The following is an 8,319-nucleotide window of genomic DNA, read 5'->3' on the forward strand; positions in this document are numbered from 1 at the left end:
GATCTTTCCACCTTTGTCTTGTGTGCATTTAGTGCTATAAATTTCCCTCTACACACTGCTTTAAATGTGTCCCAGAGATTCTGGTATGTTGTATCTTTGTTCTCATTGGTTTCAAAGAACATCTTTATTTCTGTCTTCATTTCTTTATGTACCCAGTAGTCATTCAGGAGCAGGTTGTTCAGTTTCCATGTAGTTGAGCGGTTTTGATTGAGTTTCTTAGTCCTGAGTTCTAGTTTGATTGCACTGTGGTCTGAGAGACAGTTTGTTATAATTTCTGTTCTTGTACATTTGCTGAGGAGTGCTTTACTTCCAATTATGTGGTCAATTTTGGAATAAGTGTGATGTGCTGTTGAAAAGAATGTATATTCTGTTGATTTGGGGTGGAGAGTTCTGTAGATGTCTATTAGGTCTGCTTGCTGCAGAGATGATTTCAATTCCTGGATATCCTTGTTAACTTTCTGTCTCATTGATCTGTGTAATGTTGACAGTGGGGTGTTGAAGTCTCCCATTATAATTGTATGGGAGTCTAAGTCACTTTGTAAGTCTCTAAGGACTTGCTTTATGAATCTGGGTGCTCCTGTATTGGGTGCATATATTTTTAGGATAGTTAGCTCTTCCTGTTGAATTGATCCCTTTACCATTATATAATGGCCTTCTTTGTCTCTTTTGATCTTTGATGGTATAAAGTATGTTTTATCAGAGACTAGTATTGCAACCCCTGCTTTTTTTTTTTCTCCATTTGCTTTGTAGTTCTTCCTCTATTCCTTTATTTTGAGCCTATGTATGTCTCTGCATGTGAGATGGGTCTCCTGAATACAGCAAACAGATGGGTCTTGACTCTTTATCCAGTTTTCTAGTCTGTGTCTTTTAATTGGAGCATTTAGTCCATTTACATTTAAGGTTAATATTGTTATGTGTGAACTTGATCCTACCATTATGATATTCACTGGTTGTTTTGCTCGTTAGTTGATGCAGTTTCTTCCTAGCCTCGATGGTCTTTACATTTTGGCATGTTTTTGCAATGACTGGTACCGGTTGTTCCTTTCTATGTTTAGTGCTTACTTCAGGGTCTCTTATAAGGCAGGCCTAGTGGTGACAAAATCTCTAAGCATTTGCTTATCTGTAAAGGATTTTATTTCTCCTTCACTTATGAAACTTAGTTTGGCTGGATATGAAATTCTGGGTTTAAAATTCTTTTCTTTAAGAATGTTGAATATTGGCTCCCACCCTCTTCTGACTTGGAGAGTTTCTGCCGAGAGATCTGCTGTTAGTCTGATGGGCTTCCCTTTGTGGGTAACCCGACCTTTCTCTCTGGCTGCCCTTAAGATTTTTTCCTTCATTTCAACTCTGGTGAATCTGGCAATTATATGTCTTGGAGTTTCTCTTCTCGAGGACTATCTTTGTGGTGTTCTCTGTATTTCCTGGATTTGAATGTTGGCCTGCCCTAGTAGGTTGGGGAAGTTCTCCTGGATGATATCCTGAAGAGTGTTTTCCAACTTGGTTCCATTTTCCCCCTCACTTTCAGGTACCCCAATCAGACGTAGATTTGGTCTTTTTACATAATCCCATACTTCTTGCAGGCTTTGTTCATTTCTTTTTCTTCTTTTTTCTTTTGGTTTCTCTTCTCGCTTCATTTCATTCATTTGATCCTCAATCGCTGATACTCTTTCTTCCAGTTGATCGAGTTGGTTACTGAAGCTTGTGCATCTGTCATGTATTTCTCGTGTCATGGTTTTCATCTCTGTCAGTTCATTTATGGCCTTCTCTACATTAATTATTCTAGTTATCAATTCTTCCACTCTGTTTTCAAGATATTTAGTTTCTTTGCGCCGGGCACATAATTCCTCCTTTAGCTCTGAGAAGTTTGATGGACTGAAGCCTGCTTCTCTCATCTCGTCAAAGTCATTGTCTGTCCAGCTTTGATCCATTGCTGGCGATGACCTGCGTTCTTTTGCAGGGGGAGATGCACTCTTATTTTTTGAATTTCCAGCTTTTCTGCCCTGCTTTTTCCCCCCCTTTGTGGTTTTATCTGCCTCTGGTCTTTGATGATGGTGACGTACTGATGGGGTTTTGTTGTGGGTGTCCTTCTTGTTTTTTTAATTTTCCTTCTAACAGTCAGGACCCTCAGCTGTAGGTCTGTTGGAGATTGCTTGAGGTCCACTCCAGATCCTGTTTGCCTGGGTATCAGCAGCAGAGGCTGCAGAAGATAGAATATTGCTGAACAGTGAGTGTACTTGTCTGATTTTTTCATTGGAAGCTTCCTCTCAGCGGTGTACTCCACCGTGTGAGGTGTAGGGTGTTGGTCTGCCCCTAGTGGGGGATGTCTCCCAGTTAGGCTACTCAGGGGTCAAGGACCCACTTGAGCAGGCAGTCTGTCCATTTTCAGATCTCAACCTCCATGTTGGGAGATCCACTGCTTTCTTCAAAGCTGTCAGACAGGGTCATTTGCATTTGCTGAGGTTTCTGCTGCTGCTGCTGTTGTTGGTGGTGGTGTTTAGCTGTGCCCTGTCCCCAGAGGTAGAGTCTACAGAGACAGGCAGGCCTCCTTGAGGTGCTGTGAGCTCCACCCAGTTGGAGTTTCCCAGAGGCTTTGTTTACCTACTTAAGCCTCAGTAATGGCAGGCGCCCCTCCTGCAGCCTCAGTGCTGCCTTGCAGTTAGATCACACACTGCTGTGCTAGCAATGAGGGAGGCTCCGTGGGCATGGGATCCTCCTGGCCAGGTGTGGGATATAATCTCCTGGTGTTCCCGTTTGCTAAGACCCTTGGTAAAGCACAGTATTGGGGTGGGAGTTACCCGATTTTCCAGGTGTTGTGTGTCTCAGTTCTGCTGGCTAGGAAAAGAGATTCCCTTCCCCCTTGTGCTTCCCTTGTGAGGCAATGCCTCGCCCTGCTTCAGCTCTCGCTGGTCGGGCTGCAGCAGCTGACCAGCACCGATTGTCTGGCACTCCCTAGTGAGATGAACCCAGTAACTCAGTTGAAAATGCAGAAATCACCTGTCTTCTGTGTCGCTCGCACTGGGAGCTGGAGACTGGAGCTGTTCCTATTTGGCCACCTTGCTCCACCCCACTAAAACAAATTTCAAAGGCCTTTTTCTATAAACACTAAGGCATTTTTTGGTGGCCTTCTGTCTTTTAATGTTACACAAATGATTTGTGCAACATGAAAAATCTCAGATTTGTGCAACATGGAAGACACATTAGAAATCTGTGTAACGTAATTGTTTCAAACAACCTCAAAATTATAATGATGAGAAATTATATTTATAAAAGAAAACTCAAATTCAGGAAGCTTGTTTATTTAGATCATTAATTTCTATCATTAATGACTTCTGCAGAGAAAAGAACTCTGTTGATATTATAGCCGATAGTCAATGAATATTGCTTTTGTTTTAAAACAATTTGTTTTAGTTTTATATTCAAGTTATTTTATAAAATTTTATTTAGTTTTCCTTATTTTTGAATATGAATGAATCTATTATATACCTAGGATACTTTTCTCTGAAAATTTCTCCTGAAAATTACCTTGATAACCCCTTCCCAGATCTGCTTGGTCTTCACTCCATAAACAACAGGATTCAGAATGGTTGGAAACATCAGATAGAGATTGGCAATAATTATGTGGACGTGGTGGGGAATGTTTTTCCCCCAAAATGGTGAGTAAAAATGGTGAATAAAGCTGGAACATATGTGATAATAATAGCACATATATGGGAGGTACAGGTACTGAAGGCCTTATGACGAGCGTCTGCTGATGACAAACTCACCATGGCCTGCAAGATCATGGTTTAAGACACAGCAATGCAAACCATGTCAAAGCCCCCAATCAGAAGGGCTGCAAAAAGGCCATAGACAGCGTTGACCTTGAAATTGCTGCAGGATACCTTGGCCACAGACGTGTGGTCACAGTAGGTGTGGGGAATGAAGTTCCCCCAGCAATAGGGCAGGCACTTGGCGAGGAAAGTGAATGGGATGATGAGCATCACACTCCTCAAGAAGGTAGCAAGACCAGCCTTAGTGATGACAGGGTTGGTAAGGATAGTGGTATAGCATAAGGGATAGCAGATGATCACATAGTGGTCCAGGTCCATGAGCATGGTTACCCCAGATTCCATCCCTGTCAGAATATGGACAAAAAACATCTGGGACAGGTAGGCATTAAAGTCAGTCTCCTTGAGGCTCAACCAGAATATGCACAGAATATTAGGTACCATGGTGGTGCACCAGGTGGCATCAGTGAAGGAGAGCAGGGCCAGGAAGTAGTACATGGGCCAGTGCAGGACCTCCTCATGGCTGATGAGGCAGATGAGCCCACAGTTCCCCAAGACAGCAATGATGTGCATAAAGCAGAATGGCAGGGAGATCCAGATGTGTGTGACTTCCAGCCCAGGAATGCCATTCAAGATAAAGAATCCTGGGATCAGACTGCGGCTGTTGACCCCAGACATGATGGCTGACAGGAGGAGAGCATTTTATACTCTTTAGCAGTCATTGTTTTCTGCCTAGGAGAGGTAGAGGTAGAGTTAGATACGAGATTAGAGGTACTGGTTTGGACAAAGTGAACATCAAGTACCATGTACATTCACCTTACATTGATAACCAGAAATTCTTTCTTCCAACTATAGCAAGATAGACTTTGAACTACAGTGTCCAAAGTCACTAAGCAGTACAGTCTTACCACTACTCAATGTGCCATTGAAAACTTTGATAAACTATCCTCACTTACCACACTTCTCCCCAGCACAACTCTTATACTCTACTACATTCTAATAACAAAATGTGAGCTAGGCTGTAACTGTCTTCCTCCTTCAATAAGTCCATTTCTATTCTGTGCTCTCAGAATCTTCCCATGCTAATTGTACCTGAGTCTTGTCACTGAAAACACATAGGTATAATTACAGATTCACCCTAATCTGACAAGTTCTTATCAACAGCTTAACTTTCCATTTTTAACAATATCTCAAATATTAGCACTTTTTCCCTACCTTGATAACAAAAAATGCTTATATCCTATATATAAGATGTCAATAATGTCCCACATAACTTACTCAAGATAATACATAGTAGATAATAAAATATATGTGAATGAGTGAATATATGAGTTAAGAATTTGGTATGTCTGATACTCAGACTATCTGATGTCAAAATCATGTTTTTCTATACCGTGGAATTTGAAAGGAAGTTCTTGACAAGAAACAGGAAGATATTTACACTTCTAAATCACTAACAAGTTTTATATAACTTTAGTAATGATTTTACTAAAGATCTAAATTCAATTAGCTATAAAATTTGGCTTCTCTATCTTTTCACAAGTTCCCTATCCATTCTTAATACTAAATTTACACTCAAAAAGCCCTTGAAGTTCTGGTATTACTGACTGTTTGTACTGCTTTAATTTAGTATTTTTTTTTAATAACTGAAAGGAAGTCAATTAAAAAATAGCACCACATCTTTGGATTGAGATTGTTGTTTCTTGATGGGGCACTAGAAAGAATTGAATAGTATTTGAAGGAACTTATAGCTTTAGGGGAATTTGAAGAAAGTTGAAGGGTCCTAACGATTAATTTTTTTTTTTTTTTTTTACTCAGAATAAAACCTCAATCCTTAAGTTCTGTAGTAGATCCCATGGAGCAAAGCCAATGCCAAATATTCATCACTATCTAGCAGAAATAGATATATATTTGCAGTGTGGTGGCATGGATTACATGGCTGTGAATCCACAAGGCTTAGAGTTCTGTGACCGAAAACATTCTATAAATCACTGCAGTTGTCATGTCCACTGGCTAGAGTTCATGGAAATTTCCAATCATGGAGGAAAATATAAAGCAACCGCATGTTTCAGAGGCTCATGATCTCTGAATACTACCTGATTGGATCTCATATAAACAATCCCTTCTTATAAGGAAGTTCTCACAGTACCTCTCCAGAAATGTCACTGTATCAAGAAACCATCATTTTATGTTCTTAGACAAGACAAACTAAAATTTCTAGTGTCTACGTCTTTTATGTGTACACCACATTGAAATGAATGGGATGAAAAGAAAATAAGACTAAGTCCAGTGGAAGCCACACAGAAAGAAAAAGAGCCATTACCTCTTAGGAAGTAAAAGGGAAAGTAAAATACATTGCCCCTTACTGCTATATTACTGTTTTAAAACTCTTTCAATATATCAGGCTGTTGCATTCTTTGCCAACAATGTCTTTACACTTTCCTAAAATAGGGATTTATGAAAATTGACCAATCTCACCTCAGTGCCAGGCACAATCAAATCTCTATGCATGGCTGATAATCTTTAGGAGTTGTTTAAAATCTAGAATGACGTCTTCTTACATAAATTTTTTAGTTTCCCTGGGGAATTTCTAATAAGATGTCCCAGGCTGATTCAGTCTCCACAATTAGGTGTCTCCATGGGTTCTGTTTAGAAGACAGTGAACTTTGGGCCTGCTGGTAATAGATGCATATTTAGCAGCTTTTGAGTAGAAAAAGAAACAAAACCAAAAAGACACTAATGTTTTTTCCCAAGTGGGAAATACGGTCACCAAGTCTGGTCATGAAAAACATCATTTTTTAAAACTTTTTTTCCTTTTACAATAAGAGAAGTATATCTTTAATATAGAAAATTTGGAAACTATAGAAAATATAATAAGGAGATGAAAATCACTTGTAATTCTAAAACAGAGGAATAAGCACTCTAAGAAGTATTCTGTACTTAATTCAGTCATTTTATAATTATTATGTGTAATATTCTGAGATTTCATAAAAGTAAATTGCAGATGATATGGAGTTGTATACATTGTTTCTATCTCCAACTAGTATTATTTTGTGCACATTTCATCATGACATTGTATATGCTTTGAATTTAAAAGTTTAATAGCTAGACCTTCTTTCCATTCAATAGCTTCTTTCCACCAAATTTAATCATGTGTTTTATTACTCTTGAATATTTGTTTCCAAATTTTTCTATCAAAAACAATTCCTCAATGAATATCTTAATCCACTGTGTATGCATTTCTGATTTTTCTTCTCTACAGATAGATAGAAATGGTGTTGAAGTTTATGGGCTCAAAAGGCATGCACAATTTTGATTATGTTGATAAATATTAGAAAAAATCATTTCAAAAATTTTTGGTGATGTTCGTTTCCATGCAAAGTGACTGAATCATCCCTCCATGAATACTATTATATACTCTCTTTTCCAAGCTGCACTAGTGCAAATACTGTCTCACTTGTATTTTAAATTGAATTAAAAGTAACTTTACTAGTAGTCATTATGACATTTTTTTCAAGTGTTCTTGGTCAACTTTTTTTTGTATATTTATTAGTCATCCACCTCCTTGTCCATCTTCATTGGAGGTGTTAGTGTTTACTTATTGAACGATAAGCACTTTCAAAATGAAAATTATCAACCCATTCTCTGTTGTATTTGCAAACATTTTTTCAAGGTAGTATTGGTTTTAAATTTTATGTGATAGTGGCAAGTAATTGTATATTTTGACCTTTCTTCCTTTTTACTAAAAAACCCCACAAAACACAATTTTTCTGTACTTAAACTCTTTTGTGTGAAATGATATGAGGTAGAAAATAGTCATACCATTCCCATAAACTCACATTTCACCTTAATCCACTTCTGAAGTAAATGCTATTAAAACCTAAAGTCCGATGTATGTATTTCCAGAAGTTTCTTTTATAAGTATTTAAAAAATTAATGTATTATTTTTGTTGTTTTGTTTAGCTTTCAGCGTTAACAATATTACATACAGATGTATAAAGATACCTGAGACTCCTTGGAAAAAGAAACTTTCATTTAAATAAAAAATTTAGCTGTGTTTAAAAAACAGAATACACACACAATTATTTTGACAAAATATAAATTAATGCAGCTATTACAAAAATACGTATATGAGTTTCAGTGTAAACTCTTCCCTGTTAGATCTAAACATGTAGAAAAATGAGAATTGGTATGAAACATTGGTTAGACTTAGATCAGGAGGTCAGGCGCAATGGCTCCCACCTGTAATCCCAGAACTCTGGGGCCCCAGGAGTTTGAGACCTGCCTTGGCAATATGGGGAAACCCATCTCCACTAAAAATATAAAGATTAGCTGTGCATGGTAGTGCAAGCCTGTAGTCCCTGCTACTCGGGAGGCTGAGATGGGAGGGTCACTTGAGCCTGGGAGGCAGAAGTTGCAATGAGCTGAGATAGCTCTACTGCACTGCAACCTAAGTGACAGAGTGAGACCGTGTCTCTCAAAAAAAAAAAAAAAAATTTCGATCAGGCTTCCTAAATTGGAGACCATACATGGCCTCCAGACTGTTTATCTG

The 8,319-nt window shown here is 38.4% G+C and overlaps 1 pseudogene; it reads right to left on the reverse strand.

Moving 5' to 3' along the window:
- Positions 1-3,483: 3,483 nt before the first annotated feature.
- LOC102117402 (olfactory receptor 52N2-like) lies at positions 3,484-4,445 on the reverse strand (annotated as a pseudogene).
- Positions 4,446-8,319: the final 3,874 nt, after the last annotated feature.

This window comes from Macaca fascicularis, chromosome 14 (genome assembly GCF_037993035.2).
Source record: "Macaca fascicularis isolate 582-1 chromosome 14, T2T-MFA8v1.1".
NCBI classification, from domain to species: domain Eukaryota; kingdom Metazoa; phylum Chordata; class Mammalia; order Primates; family Cercopithecidae; genus Macaca; species Macaca fascicularis.